Source organism: Anastrepha obliqua, chromosome 2, assembly GCF_027943255.1.
Source record: "Anastrepha obliqua isolate idAnaObli1 chromosome 2, idAnaObli1_1.0, whole genome shotgun sequence".
NCBI classification, from domain to species: domain Eukaryota; kingdom Metazoa; phylum Arthropoda; class Insecta; order Diptera; family Tephritidae; genus Anastrepha; species Anastrepha obliqua.
Genome location: NC_072893.1, coordinates 79,347,645 through 79,363,655, shown reverse-complemented (window position 1 = coordinate 79,363,655; position 16,011 = coordinate 79,347,645). Strand labels below are relative to the sequence as shown.

The window sequence follows — 16,011 nt, the reverse complement described above, 5'->3', positions numbered from 1 at the left end:
GTTGCGTAGACATTTTTTTTTGTCAACAGTTTTTTATTTTAACAAAAATAAATTTAAAAAATAAATGCCGTGCTTGATTTTCTTCGAAATAAATTTCTAGCGCATACCTCTTTTAAACAAAAGCAAAACGTTTGTTCCGCCGAAAAGCTTATTTTGCTTAAATGAAGCAAAAACTAGTTAAAAAAATATTTTAGCGTGTTCATTTTTCTCCGAGTTGAAGAAGAAAACTTTTCTTTTTTATTTTACCATTTTGTTTTTGTTCGCAATTAAATTTTTAATGCACAGTTTGTTTTATTCAAAGGCAAAAAGTTTATCTCTCTACAACAAAAAAAAAAAATCAACAATGTTTTAATGTCTCAAATTCCGTTTTAACGTTTTTGTAAAAAAAAAATTAATTAATTAATTAATCTTACAGCTTTAAGGTTATTTTTTTTTTGTATCTAAATTTTTAATGCACAATCTGTTTTTATTTTTCTCCTAATGGAAGAAGTTTCCATTTTTACCCTTAAATTTTTACTGTTTTGTTTTAGTCAAAGTTTTGTTCAAGTCAAAAATTTTGATTCTCAAAAACAAAAAACAAAATTTAAAAAAAAATTTTCGTTTCCATTTTTGTTCTAATTAAATCTGTAACGCACAAAATTATTTTTAATGAAAAGCAAAAACAAAAAAAAATGATTTGCTCTAAGACATTATGAACTAAAAGTTGGAAAATAATCCTTCCTGGGCTCACAGAATTAGCCGTATACTACATGGTATATCCTACAAAAGATGATATCCTTTATATGTAAAACGCGCAGACAATATTCTAGACTTGATAACAAAAATACCAAAAGATAATTTTTGCATTATTGCTTAAATTTGGGTAATATACTTCGGCAGCCGTAGCCGAATGGGTTGGCGCATGAGCGCCATTCGGTACTGCCAGGTGAAGGTTGTTAGTGCCAAATACAATTTTCCTGTTAAATCCTCAATGCAGAAGTCGGTTTTGTTACCAGTACATCGACAGTTTCCATTTTCCTGTATTTAGTGAATATTCTTCCGAGTATTTTTGAAGTGAAAACTTCTTTAGAATCGTTGGGAGTGATTTGAGGAAAAGTGAAACGAAAAAAGCGACCAACTTGGCTACGAAGCGTTATATTATATGTTGATATAAAAGTAGCGACGAAATAAATAAAAATAACTTTTATTTTTTCTTGTGATTTGAACCAAGGACTTTGGATCGGAAGCTCACATTGCTAGTCGCTCGGCTACCGCGCCATGCTGTCGTCGCTGGCCTAAAAGTTATTTAGTTACGAAGCGTTATATTATATGTTGATATAAATAATTTTTGTGAGCGTGTAATTCTCAAAAGTTTTATTAGGTTTATTATTTAAAATGTATTGACTAGGTAGTGTGGTTATCAGCTTAACATCTGATAGATCCTCCATCGGAGGACAACAAATGTTAAACTGATTTTTGGAAATGGGCGGAGTGTTTTAGGGGCTTGCTCCTTCTCTGCCACGGGTTGACCCGGTATTGCAGTACCGCCGGGATTTCGGCTTTGAATAAATACAAGAAAAAATATACTAATACATTTAGCTTTGGTGGGAAGAGCCATAAATTTTTATATGAATACATGTAGACGAAAATGGAATTTTTTTTTTTTGAAATTTGCATTGTAGGACATTTCTGATTATTTATTGAAAACAGTTTTTTGGCTTTTCTATTTTTGGTTTAGATACTGAAAGTCAGTTTAAGTGAATCGGTATAAATATTTCGTACATTAATTTTTGAAGTGAAAACTTCTTTAGAATCGTTGGGAGTGATTTGGGAAAAAGTGAAACGAATTACATATAAACGTAGCGACGAACTAAATAACTTTTAGGCCAACACCGACAGTATGGCGCGATTGCCGAGCGGCTAGCAATGTGAGCTTCCGATCCAAAATTCTTGGTTCGAATCACAAGAAATAAATTTTTTTTTTTTTTTGAAATTTGCATTGTAGGACATTTCTGATTATTTATTGAAAACAGTTTTTTGGATTTCAGCCTTGAATAAATACAAGAAAAAATATACTAATACATTTAGCTTTGGTGGGAAGAGACATAAATTTTTATATGAATACAAGTAGACGAAAATGGAAGAAATTTGTAAGTCTGTTTCTTCGGTCCGTTTGGGTATTTTTTTTTGACAACATCGAAACCAAAGCATTTGTATCATATTTTATCTATCATAAGCCACTCGTATCATTTGTTGAAATTGAAAACATTGAGGATGAATAATGATAAAATGAAGAAAATAAAATATGAACTTTATAGCAATATTATAATGAACCTATAATTATCCCGCTCCTAATGCTGTTTTCGTCTTATTCTCTCTCAGTTTGTTTTACGGAAGGTTTCACTTCTATCAAGTCTAACCGTTAGACTGGTATTTTTTTTTGTCTGGTTTTCAAGTCAATTCCGGTTTTACATCACGTTGTTCGATATGCCCTTTGTTATATTGCTGGTGTCTTGACGAGTGTTGTTCTAGCGTTTCATCATAGGTGTGTGTTGTTGCTTTTAATTTTTTCTACGGAATATGGAGTGGTTCAAAGTTCGTGTTAATTTTTCAACACTTATATTTGTTGACGTTGTTATGCATTTTCTTTCATATAAAGAATGCTTGAAAGTATTTTTATATGAAAAAAAACTGCCAAAAATGAAGGCGAATTTTGAATTTAATGAGTCATACATCTGCGAACTAGAAACTTTCTAGAAAGCAAATTAAAAAGTTTGTAAAATTGATGAAAACTTACTGAGTGTTTTTATGTCCTTTGTACAAATATTGAAACTTGGATTTGTATCGTTTTGTTAGGAGATAAACTATTGTATATTAAAAATCAAAAATACTAAATTTAAATAAGAAACTGCTACTGGAACAGAAAAATGGCCTCCGTAGCCGAACGGTTGGTGCGTGACTATCACTCGAAAGTGCCCCAGCTCGAATCTCTGTGCATGAAACGTCAAACGATAGAAACAAATTTTGTTTTGTAGTAGTGGTCGCTCCTCGATAGGCAATGCCAAGCTTCCGAGTATATTTTTGCCGTCCTCGTAAAAAAACTACCATTTGGATGCGGCCTAAAGCTGTAGGACTTTCCAGTTGTGGGAAAATATTAAGACAACAGCACAAATAGGAGGAGGAGCTCGGCTGGAGCATCGAACAAAGGTTGTAAGTGCCAATGATATAATAATGTCGTGATATGTATATATATATATATACATAAAATACATTTTCTAAATTTCTCCTTGTGCTTAACATTATTTAACACCTACTCAGATTATACGCCTCGACTTCAATTTCTTACACTCTAGTGCTTCATACTTCTCACTGTCACATTGAATTAATGCTCCAGTCTACAATTATCAAATGTTGGCTGGACATCACATTTTATATACATACTTGTTCATACATACGTGTATAATAACATTTGAAAGTGTCTAGTAGTCGATCCTGGTTGGTGCCTCAAAATCCGATAAATATTAAGTACCTAAAAAGAAACATAAAAATGACAGTTATGAATTGTTAGAAGATTTTTTATGAGTACTAGACTAGAAACATCTAAAGTTAGCACAAATTATGGTCAAATTGTATAGTTCTGGTTATGAGCTTAATTTAACAACGAAAATTGCATAACGACTTAACATAATGTTATTATGTGATTATATGTATGTATTGCTTACTCAAATATAAAAACAAAATATACACATATTTGCTATGTAATAGATTAAATCATGTATGTACGCATGTTAGTTTCGCACATAAAATATTATTAATTTCATAAGTCGCATAAGTATTTGTAGCTATTTGGCGCAACGAAAAACTGCCGCTGACTGCGTGAAAATTGCCACCATACATATGCAGAGACGCCAAAATCCATGTTTAGGCGGGCTGTGGTGTTACACATTTATGCATGCTACATTTTTGTTCGTCTAAGTACGGATGTACTTATATGCCTAAGCCAGCTTACATTTGAGATGCTATAAAACAAGAAGACACTTAAATTTAATATCGATGCTTTCCGCACTTTATTGAACATTACCCAATTATGCGCCAAAGTCACCACTGGCAACGTAAATCACTTATGTTGTTAGGTTGTGTTATACCTATGTACTTATAATATGTATATGTAAGTATCCTTGCAGAAATATTTGAGTGTGTAAATGCGCCGCATATGCAGTGCGATGTCATGTGGGCGCATTGTAGGTGATATAACAAGCTATTCTACACAGAGAAAAATATGCCTTTTAAATTTCAAAGATTCTCTCTATGGAAAATTGTTTCTATACTAGCAAACGTGACCGAGCCAAGCAAAAGATTTCATTAAATAGTTTTTCTCGTTAAACGGTTTCTTTAGCAGGTCTCTTTAAAATTACATACTTAAAAGACTAAAGTCGAAAAAAATTAACTTTTAGAAAAATTCCTACGTATTTCATATAAATAAGCGAAAAATAGTTTTTGCTCCCCAAAAAATCTGTGCGGGTCGAAAAATTGTGACAGCAAAAAACGTGAAAATGTTTAACAATAATTAAAAAAAAGTTCCGCAACTTTATTTCTTTAAGCAAATTTCGGGTTGAAAAAAATCCCTTTTTTGAAGGTAAATGCTTATGTAGATTTGAGTGCAAAAAATCAATAAATAATGATTTTAAAGAATTTTTAAACGAAAATTTTGGGTCGGAAAAAAATGTTTCTTTTGAGTTAAATTCCTTGAATATATGTTAATTTGTCTGCAAAAAATAAATATATAAATATAAAAATATTTTCAACCTAAGTTTTTTAAGAAAATTTTGCGTCGAAAAAAAAATTTGTTTAGAGTAATGTACTAATGTTCGTTTAGCCGTAAGAAATAAATAAATAAAGAATTAAAAAAAAATTTACTTAAATTTGAAAAAAAAAAATTTGGGGCGAAAAAATTTTTAATTTTTTTAATTCAAATCCTTTTATATAATATTGCTCATTGGTCTGCAAAAAATAAATAAAAAAGAAATTAAAAAAATAGTATACTGTAAATAAATAAATAAAAATGCAATAAAATAGTTTATATTGCATAATTATTTCACTTGCATGCAAAGACTATTATTTTTTTTTTTTTTCAAAAACCAAAAAATGCTTTGCTGTGCAGTAAACCCTTTTTATTTACTATATTAATTACACTGCCAATACAGGTAAGATTAAAAAGAAAGTGTTAAACAAAGTGGCATAGTACGCACAGCTAAGTTAACACAGTTAACATAGAAACACTTTGGATTAAAAAACTATTTTTTTCAACTCTCGTCAACTAAAGATAATATCATACTAGGAATTGAGGGATCCAGATATTTTAACATCGATTATAAAATATACCGAAAACCTTGAAACGTGACTTCCTTTGTCCACGTAAGTAACTAAGGTGTAGAGAATTTGGACAATAATTACTTAGTTGTGGTTTGTTTTAGCAGCAATACTAAACCCTGTCAGTGTAGTGTAAGTTACCGGTCGTTTTCTTCTAACTCATCTAAAGGTAGGCCTAGGTAACTTGCTGTTTCGACATTTGGGGGTCAGAGGGAGAGGGGTATTAGATGAATGTGTTTGGTGGGGTATATGAAAAGGGGGTTAGTGTTGTGCGGGGTGCCTTCATATGCAGAACATATGTTTGGTATGCCAGGGCCAATTCTGGATAAGTAGGAGTTTAACCTGCTACAATATCCAGAACGTAATTGTGCCAAGGATAATTACTTAGTATAATGTGCAAGTACTAATGGAAAAGGTATCACTTGCCTATGGTCGCTGCATCATTTGCCTATTAAATACAGTGACGCGCATTTGGTATATTCACAGTGTTTTTTTTTCGTCATTAGTGATATTTTAATCCTCTATTCAGTAAGGCCGTCTACAGACAGACGGTCATCATAAAACCTCCTGGGTTTTATATGAAATTTTCTATTTCGTGTGAGCCGGCATGACTGCCTTGAAACGACTATGACGGAACCATTCCAAATCGTTTGTACTCGTAGTGTTCATTTGTTTCATTTTGATGTTTATCATTATCAGTTTAGTAATGGTCGTCATTGAAATCACTCGAAAAAATTACAGTTGAAAAATTTCATCTTTTCGTTTGTGAAAAAGTGACCAAACATTGCAGAAATTTCTTCAAAAATTCAAAACAGGTATCTTTTTCTGTATATTTTTCAATGCAGTTATTAGTTATAGTGAAACAGAAAAAATAAAAGTGGTTTTTGTGAAGCTTTTAGTGACCGTCTACAGTCGGTTATTCCGCATTACGGCTAATTTTTCATATACACATGTGATGCTTTTTGTGCACTTTTTGGTACAGTGAAAGTGAATAAAAATGTTCATTTTTAGCGTTCCAAAATTAACGTTACATGAATTTCACATGATTTTTTGTCGATCATTTGTAGCTGGATAGAGGGTTAACTATAATCAATTACTGCAACGTAATTCTGCTCACCGCACTTATTGATGTTGTTGGGAATTTTATTATGATCTCGTTTGCCTTTCTTCTTGTTAACACAATTAAGAAAACATTAGAAACGTAGTCAAATTCTATAAAATATAGGTAATTTAAAAATTAGCTATATAAAATTAAAATTGTTGCCTACCCTGAGAGCTAGAAAAACAGATCAAAGTATAAAGTGAGTTTAGCTTATTACTTATAGTATACATTTTTTGATTTCCATGAGCCATTATATGGGTTTAGAATGAATTAGAAAGAATTATAGTAAACCTCCAAAGCCTTTTACATTATCACAAAAGTTATCTATAGTCTGATTATTTTTTAAATTATGTACATAAACACTTTTCGAAAATGTTAAGACAAACGAGTAAATATTTATTTATATTATATAAATATTTATATTTATATTTATATGTAGTTCACACATGTGAATTAAAATTTCAAGAGGAATACTTTAATGGAATATTTTAAGATATAGCACCCCTGAAAATAAAGTCGGTTTGACCTTTTTGGGAAGAAGTTTGAAAAACATTGTGTTTTCCAGGCTGCTAGAGGGTTAAAATGTTCTGTAAAACTATTATTATATTATATTATTTTACCTAGAAAAATAGAAAGCATGAATAGAAAAAGTCTGGTATATATGAAGGGTGAGTTTGGGGTACTATTTTCTGTTTTAATTTTTGTGCAGTTTAACGTTTTTTTGTACAGATTTTGTCTGGGAAACATCTAGTAAAAGTTTTCTAGCAATTTTTTTCTAGAAAACTTAGCCCCAGCGGCCATATAAATTCATTATTCAGTAATATTAAATTTTATCTATTAGCCGCAGCTTCTTTACTGCCTTGTTCGCTCAGAACCACTTTTTTGCACAGCGAAGTTAGTCGCAAATAAAAAAAAGAATAACGACATTGGCAAGTGACTAACAAGGAATTACGTTCTAGATATGTCAATCTTCGAGATAACCCTCGCAATTTTTCACAAGCGCGCGCTTTAGAATTATAAAAATTAAACATATACCAGTCGGTGACTAACACCTTCTGGGCAGAATATACAACGTAAAATTAAAGGATATTCTTGATTATAATTTCATACTGATTACCTCATGAAATTCATAACGATCTTACTGATCTTACTTCCGGCATCGTACACTCTGTCTTTTTTCTATTTTATTTGCTACTTTTGGCTCTGTGTACTCGTATATGCCTGCCATTATTACCGCCGACTGCTAACACCCAATATAAGCAACTCAAAAATGTTCACGCAAAGCAGAAACGGCATTTGGGTAGTGACAGAAGAAATAACTTAAAAGACATGTTTGAATTGCTTATTGCCTATATCGTTCAACTGCTCGAATAGGTTCCCTGCAACTCGACGTATAACACATCCACATTCGCCTATTAATTTGGAAGCGTTTATATATGAAGTTATTTATTTGCTAGACTAGGAGTAAATCTCACGTGTGTAACTCTATATGTGTACGTATATTTACACATACACAAACACGTTTACGTGTGTGATTTTGTCAGCTCCACAAACGCATGCACGCACCCTCATCTTATGCGTCCACTTTGCCATTTGGCAGTCGGTGTGTGCCGTTGAACTACTTGTCGTCATTGCACGTTTTTGGCCTCTTTTAATGGCATCATATTTTATTATAACTACATTTGCGCTCCTCTGCTTTGCGCATTTCTTGGTTAATACATATGTATGTGTGCATGCATGGTATATTATATATGTACATATGACCCAGCAAAAAATAAAGGAATCACTTTAAGAGGAGAAGTGTTTTAGGAGACACTATTTCTGTTCAACTTTCTTCATGTATTACCGGTACTGCATAGTAGCCTTCGCCTCAAAGGTATCTGGTGAGAATAGAAACCATTTATTGCTTTAAAAATTCAATGAAATGAAATGTTTGAAATTTCTAAAAACATTCCATGATATATTCAAATTTTGTATTGCCCGCCAATGTTGCAAATTTTCTGAATATAAAAAAATTTCGTGCATTTGTTGTGGAAGCTTGTGGAAATTTTCGAATTTTTGCATAAAATTTGACACTTGGTTTCCTTTGGATTTAGCTGGATAGCCATACTTTTATGAGAGAATTAATAAAAATACAAAAACAAAAAATCTAAATATTGAGGGGAAGTTGCCACGTGCTGTGACTTTATTAACTTATATTGCAATATTTAAATTTTTTTATAGATTTAGACCTTTTCTGTTCTCCTTAGAAATGGCTGCATTAAATCATATTTGCTGTCGAGTTCGCTACAGTTTTATTGGTCTTATACCATATTCAAAAATTTTTTCCAATAAAAGTTTGTCTAAAAAATAATTCTTATCTTTACAAAAATTTTTAAAAACTTTGAAAAGAACCCTTCACTGTAAGTAATCTATAAAACCTAATATTCAAAATTTTCAATATATTTTTAAACATCAAAATTATTAAATTTTTTTTTCGAAGTGTTTTGTGTTTACTTCTTACTATGTATTATATATTCAAGCCTATACAAATTTTCAGAAAAATTAACAATAATGTCCAAAATATTTGATTTACTCAATATGGAATCAGTAGACTTTAAGACAATTGACCTGCTCACTATCTTTCGATTCCACATTAAGTTTTGAGGCATTTTCATTTTTTGCTGGGACGCTCAGTTACGTAAATACGCATCCACAGACATACTCTCATATTCATACATATGTATGTTATGCACTTGACTCATCTTGCTTTCTTCATTGACGTTGCTGACTCTTCAGTTAAACCCGTCTTTGATTGTGGATGCCTTAGATAGATTGTTGACATTATGTCCTTTTTATCATTTTGGTTTTTCGTTTTTATGGTCTTTTTGTGTTTTGCTGCTTTACCTCTAATACATATGTATCTGCATGTGTTATGCTGTTGATTTCATTTTTTTTTTGTGCCATTTCGTCTACCACCTTTCTAGGTTGTACTAGCTCGTTTTGCCTGCTATTTTTCTACGCTGAGCAGCTCAAATTCATAAATTTCCTGCTTACTTAGTGCTCAAGTGACAACGGTATCTATATATGTGTATGAGTATGTACGTACATGCCCAGTTGATGAGGATGCTGATTGTTGTTGTATTTTTCTGAATATTTTGTTGCCACTTAGGATTCAAATAAATTACTGAGTTTTGCTACTGTGGGCTAAGATAGGTGTGCAAGTATTCATATACCTATGTGTCTATCAATATATGGTTTTGGTAGATGTAAGAATATAAATATTAGTTTCAACTAATAATAATAATAGCACTCAAGACTGTTTGAAATGCATAGTTGCGTAATTGGGAACTGCTATAACCGAATCTATCTTTTAACTTATCCTATGTAAATTTATTTAAACGAATCTGCAGTTCATCTCCAGTTTGGTGATTTAAAGAGGAAAACATTTTTCTTCCGTTGAGTCAACTCGCATTAGTCAAAATTGGGCTTTTTCTGCTTTGACAAATTTGTAACATTTATCTGAAAATGAGCAAACTTGAGGTGGGATGTACAGATGAGTAAATATCATTTTAAACCGAATAAGCTGCTACCTGTTTCAATGTGAAAAACTTTCGTATGAGTTTGTATTGCCAAATTTCTTCTGATCTTACATTTTAATGGTTCAAAAATTGATTTCGTTTTATTGAGTAAAAAGTAAATACGATCACAGCTATGAAGAAATCGGTTTAAGATTTCTAGACTTCGACATTTTCTTTTAAAAAATATTGTTTTTCTTATTTATAAACTGCATCTATTTGATATTAACTGCATCGAGTATTTCAAATTTAAAAGTATTTTTCTCGAAAAATTATTTTTTTAAGTATGCTGCCCTCATAACTCGAAATTTTTTTAACAAATCCCCCCTTTTTATATGCACATACCTTAATTAAACATATACAGACATTGGGCTACCCAGAATAATAAAGATTTTTTCAAAACTTTTTGTGTTTCAGCTACAACCAGAAATTAGTTTTGGATATGTTTAACAGATTCTAGATCGACTTGTGCCCATATATCTGTATGTTAAACTTTTTACAAAATTTTACAAAGTCTAAAACGTTTGTATTAAAACCTCGAACTTTTTAACAATTTTTAATATAAACTTCAAGCATAGGAAAGCAATTTAAAACAACCCAATATCCTCACTTATTTTTGATAGTATTTTTTCAGTATGGTCTTGTGCTTTTTCTTCCATATTACGACTGCTAAAATTTTGTATGTATGAAATTCTGATACAAGTTTTTAATGCGGTTTTTGAAAGAAATATAAAAAATAAAATTTTTTTATAAATTTTCAAGTCTTAGCAAAATGCTGCAATGCTTTTATTGTGCATATCTAAAAATTACATAAACATTTTTTTTAGTTTTTATGTTACTTTAGTTGGTGCAAATGCATGGTAAGAAGTTGAAAGTTGTAGATTATTCTAGTTTACAGGGAAATTACAAACAAAGTAACAAAAACAGAAATTGTGTGAAATTTTCAGGCACCAGGAAAAAATCGGAAGTGTTTTAAAAAAGCAAGAAATAGGATTACAATTTTTTTTGTGCACAAACCCTCGTTGTTCCACGAATTAGCACTATAGTTCAGGCTGTATCATAATGAGATGAGAACAAACATACAACGCTGATCATATTTGCGTATTTAAAGAGTGATTTCTTAGCTATTATCTTTTTAAATAGTTGGTTTAAACAGTTGACGCACGTTTCGTGTTTTATTTCACTGTCAAACATCTTCAGTTTGGTCTATAATTTAACCATGAATCGTCTTACAAACGAACAACGCTTGCAAATCATTGAATTTTATTATAAAAATGTGTATTCTGTTAAGAATGTTTATCGCGCGCTTCTTCCATTTTATGGTCAGTTTAATCGATCCACTGAAGCGGCTATTCGAGGTATTGTGACTAAATTTGGAACCAAATTTACATTATTGTACATCAAACCACCAACAAGCTTACGTAGAGTGCGAACTGAACAAAATATCCCAACTGTATTGGCCAGTGTTAATGATGACCATCAATTATCGATTCGTCGCCGTTCGCAGTAATTGGGCTTCTGTTACTCAACAACGTGGAAAATTTTGCGAAAGGCGAGTTCGGCGAACATTTTATTTCACGTTCGGGACCTGTCAATTGACCCCCCAAATCGTGCGATATAACGCCTTTAGATTATTTTTTGTGGGCCTATGTCTATTCAAACAAGCCTGCTTTAATTAACGCATAGGAAGACAACATTAAAACTTTTATATGTGAGATACCGGCCGAAACATTGGAAAGAGTATGCTAAAATTGGACTAAGCGGATAGACCATTTGAAGCGCAGTCGCAGTCAACATTTGCATGAAATAGTCTTAAAGCATTAAATTATATGGAATGTACTATCGATTTAAATAAAAAGTTCATGCATTCTTTTTGAATTTTAAGTGTGTTTTTTTGAAAAACTTTCCTATAGCTCTTAAAAAATCATAGAATCATATAATAAAATCAAATATAAGAATTATATAAGGTTGTCAAAAAAGTCTTGCGGTATTTTTATTGAATTTTCAATTGTTCATAAAATTGGTTATAGTAATGCGATTTAAGTCAAATATGCGCCGTTTTGTTCGATGACGAGTTCCCAACGAGATGCCAACTTCACAATGCCCCTCTTATAGAAGCTCGCTTCCCTATTGTCAAAAAACTCGGAGAGCCAATTTTCACAGGACTCTCTACCAAGCTCGTTCGCCATGGACAGAAATAGGTGGTAATCACTTGGTGCGAGATCCGGACTATACGGTGGATGCAAAAGAACCTCCCATCCGAGCTCCCGGAGCTTCTGGCGCGTCACCAAAGATGTGTGTGGCCTGGCGTTGTCCTGATGGAAGACAATTCGGCCTCTGTTGATCAAAGATGACCTCTTCTGCATAAGTGCTGCATTCAAGCGGTCCAGTTGTTGGCAGTACAGGTCTGAATTGAGCGTTTGGCCATAGGGGAGCAGCTCATAGTGGATGATTCCCTGCCAATCCCACCAAACACACAGAAGAACCTTCCTGGCCGTCAATCCAGGTTTGGCCACCGTCTGGGCAGCTTCACTGCTTTTCGACCACGACCGTTTGCGCTTCACGTTGTCGTAAGTGACCCACTTTTCATCGCCAGTCACCATCCGCTTCAAAAACGGGTCGATTTTGTTGCGATTAAGAAGCGATTCGCATGCATCCATATGGGCAAAAATGTTTTTTTGCGTCAAGTCGTGTGGCACCCATACATCGAGCTTCTTTTTGAATCCAAGCTTCTTCAAATGGTTTATAACGGTTTGATGACTCATGCCCAGCTCTTGGCCGATGCTACGGCTGCTACTATGCCGGTCTCTTTCGATCAATTCAGTGATTTTATCGCAATTTTCGACGACAGGCCTTCCGGACCGTGGCGCATCTTCGATCACCTCTGCACCAGAACGAAAACGTTGAAACCATCGTTGTGCGGTGGAAATGGAAACTGTATCTGGTCCATAAACTGCACAAATTTGATGAGATGCATTTTTGCCTTTATCGTAGTAGTACTGTAAAATATGCTGTATTTTCTCTTTATTTTGCTCCATGTTTACGACGCTATAACTCACGAACGACTAAAAGCAAACAACAATTAATCAAACACGTGTTAGCACGTGAAAAGAGCTTTCCAAAAAGCTCTAGCGTGAACCGATGCGACGAATACAACTAGAACTACGCGCTTGCAAAGACAAGCTTGCGGAAATACCGCAAGACTTGTTGGCCAACCTTATATAATAAAATCAAAAATTTATTTTGCTTAACGACTAGCTGGAGGAGGTGGAGAGGAAATATTGCAAGGCGGCTGCTTATGTGGATGACGGGGCACTTAATGTCAAATGGAAGTTTTTGGGTATTCTATTAATTAATGCTCGTTGTTGATTTGGCCGAAATTAGTCGGGAACCTTCCCTCTCGGTTGCATTTGAATATTTTTATCTTAGACTTATTGAGGCTCCCGGATACATTGGCATAGCGACGAACTGTTCAATTGATGAGGCAGCTAGACAGGTCCTTCAAGACGGTCTCACCGCGAAATGAGAGGATTGAGGTTCCCTGAAGATATAGACCAGCTCCAGGAAAGATGGGCTTACAGTCAACTCAGCGAGTGCTGGATTGATGCACGTACGTGCAAAGTCGATAGATCCTTTGGGTCCGAACAGATCGGGTGGCGCTCGATAAAACTTTTAAGGCGAACAAAGCCACAGCTTTCGAAATATGTGGGAATCCTTACCGAGCATTGTAAGTTAGGTATCCATGTCGTGAGGCTTGGCACAGTCCTGAGCCTCGAGTCCTTTCTGCAGTAGCTGTCTGGAGGATGGGAGGGGACCATCAGTGTCTTCTCCTCAGATCTCCTGCTTTCACTGAGCAAAGATTCAGACATCTTGGTTCTCACTTTTTTCCTACACACCTGGGGAATTTCATCAGTGGGTTTTGTACTTCTCTATATATGATATTTTCCTCTGTATGGTAACACAAAGCACGAATTTGATTTTTTGGATGCTCGTATATGAGCAGGCATTTACCTTAACCTATCCGCTCAATATAAGTTCTGATTCCCTTTTTATTTAAGTTTGCAATGTAAAAGCAGAAAAACGTACTTATAAATACTGCTTGACTACAATGGAAATTATGGTAGGGGACCAGTGACTCCAAGTCAGTGATTATGACGATTCTCTGTAGCACCTTCTGCGATCCTTAAACCGATAAGAGCACCTTTCGTTTAATAATTCACACCTTCGGCGAGCATTTCAATCCATTCATTCATTATTTCTTTTCCGCTGTGCCGGTCGACCCATTGACCAACTTTTCCTAAATGATAAGCGCTTTAGTGGCCAAACACAGACATAAATATTATATAGCACACAACGAACATGACAAGTCGGCAAGCCGACAAACCGGCCAGCCGTTAAGCCATTCACCCCAAGCAAGCGCTACACAGGACTATACTGTAGTAGTGGAAAAACAATTCAAGAATGCTCGCACAACAGCAAACAGAAAATAAAACTATATGGCGTATGCGTTGTAATCAAATACGACAGCAACAAAAGTCGTGGCCAACTGTCGCAGTCAAGTGGTGAGAGCGAAAATGCCAGCAGCGATAGCACGCTACTTCACTGCCACAGCATACATTTTAATTTGCGGTTGCATACAACTCGATGCTTTTTGCTACATACTCGAATACTTTTACTAACGCGTTTGTTTCTCTGTATATGTGTGGGTGTGTTTGCATGTGAAACTTGCAATAAAGTTATGGGTTCTTTTTTGTGAGGGCTTCTGTTAAAAGGCACACTGGATATATACAAACTGCAAATAAAAGGATGGTGGAGCTGCTCTGAGAGCTCTGATTTCAAAGTGGCATACGTGTGCGTTTGAGAAACTTTTTTCACATTCTTCATGCCAGAAACCTATTGCCAAAATTTTTCTCCAAGAAAAGAATTAAATAAATAAATATAAAAATAATAAATAAACAGTTGAAAGAATTGCAAACAAATTGGTTTTCACTTCAAATGTTGCATTTGACAAGGATTGAAGATTTAAATGCAAAAAAAATTTATTTATTTATGATTTTGTTTATTATACCAACATTTATTTTACATAAAAAAAATTTCGAGTTCATATTTATTTTTTCCAAATATTATCCAAGCCCAAAGATTAACGAAAAGTTGCAATGAGTTGCCAAAATCAAATATATGTTTATTCAAAATAATAGCAGAAAAGTATTTTTATTTATTTATTTTGTATATATTTTTTAATTTTTTGTTTTTATTTTTCCATGGTTAATACTGCAACAAAAGCCAAATAACTCAAAATCTTACAGTTTGTAGCATTTTATAAAAATTTCAAAAAATTGTCATTTAAATTTCAAACTTTCTACAACTTTTTTAAATTTCCACAAAAAAAAAGTTTCAGCAAAATTTCAAATTTTCAAGCTGTATAAAATTTATAAAATTTTGAAAGTATGTCCATTAAGATTTCTAACTTTTTACGCGGAATATTTCGAAAAATTCAATTTTTGTGTGATTTGGGCCAGTTTAAAGTGACTGAAAATTCGCTTTTTTTATAATTATTCTTATTAACGTTGTTACGAATGCTTGAAACATTTTTATACGGATCAAATGTACATAATATGTAGTAAAAGAATTTTTTAAAAATAATCGGGATCCTTAAGCCACTTCAAGTCGAAAGTTTACTACCAAAATATCATGAGTAACTACACCTCTAAATTTTGCCAACAATTTTGATTAAAAAGTTTGAAATTGAGGTGCACGTTTTTCAGTTTTTTTTTTTTATTTGGAGCTATGCCTTGCAATTGGAATTTTGCATATTAAAATCTGGGTTAATAATAATTAAACAGATAATTGTTTGATCTTCCTCTCATCGAATTTTACATAGTATCGACTACGAGCCCATTTTTTGATTTATTAAATCAATTAATATATGAAGTGGAACATCTTACATTTGCAGTTTAATTTAGTTATAAATATTCTTTAATAATATTTTTTCAATGATTTTTG

General features: G+C 33.1%; 1 pseudogene; it reads left to right on the top strand.

The window, feature by feature from the left end:
• Window positions 1–1,364: 1,364 nt before the first annotated feature.
• LOC129239874 (U2 spliceosomal RNA) lies at window positions 1,365–1,548 on the top strand (annotated as a pseudogene).
• The last annotated feature ends 14,463 nt before the right edge of the window (window positions 1,549–16,011 follow it).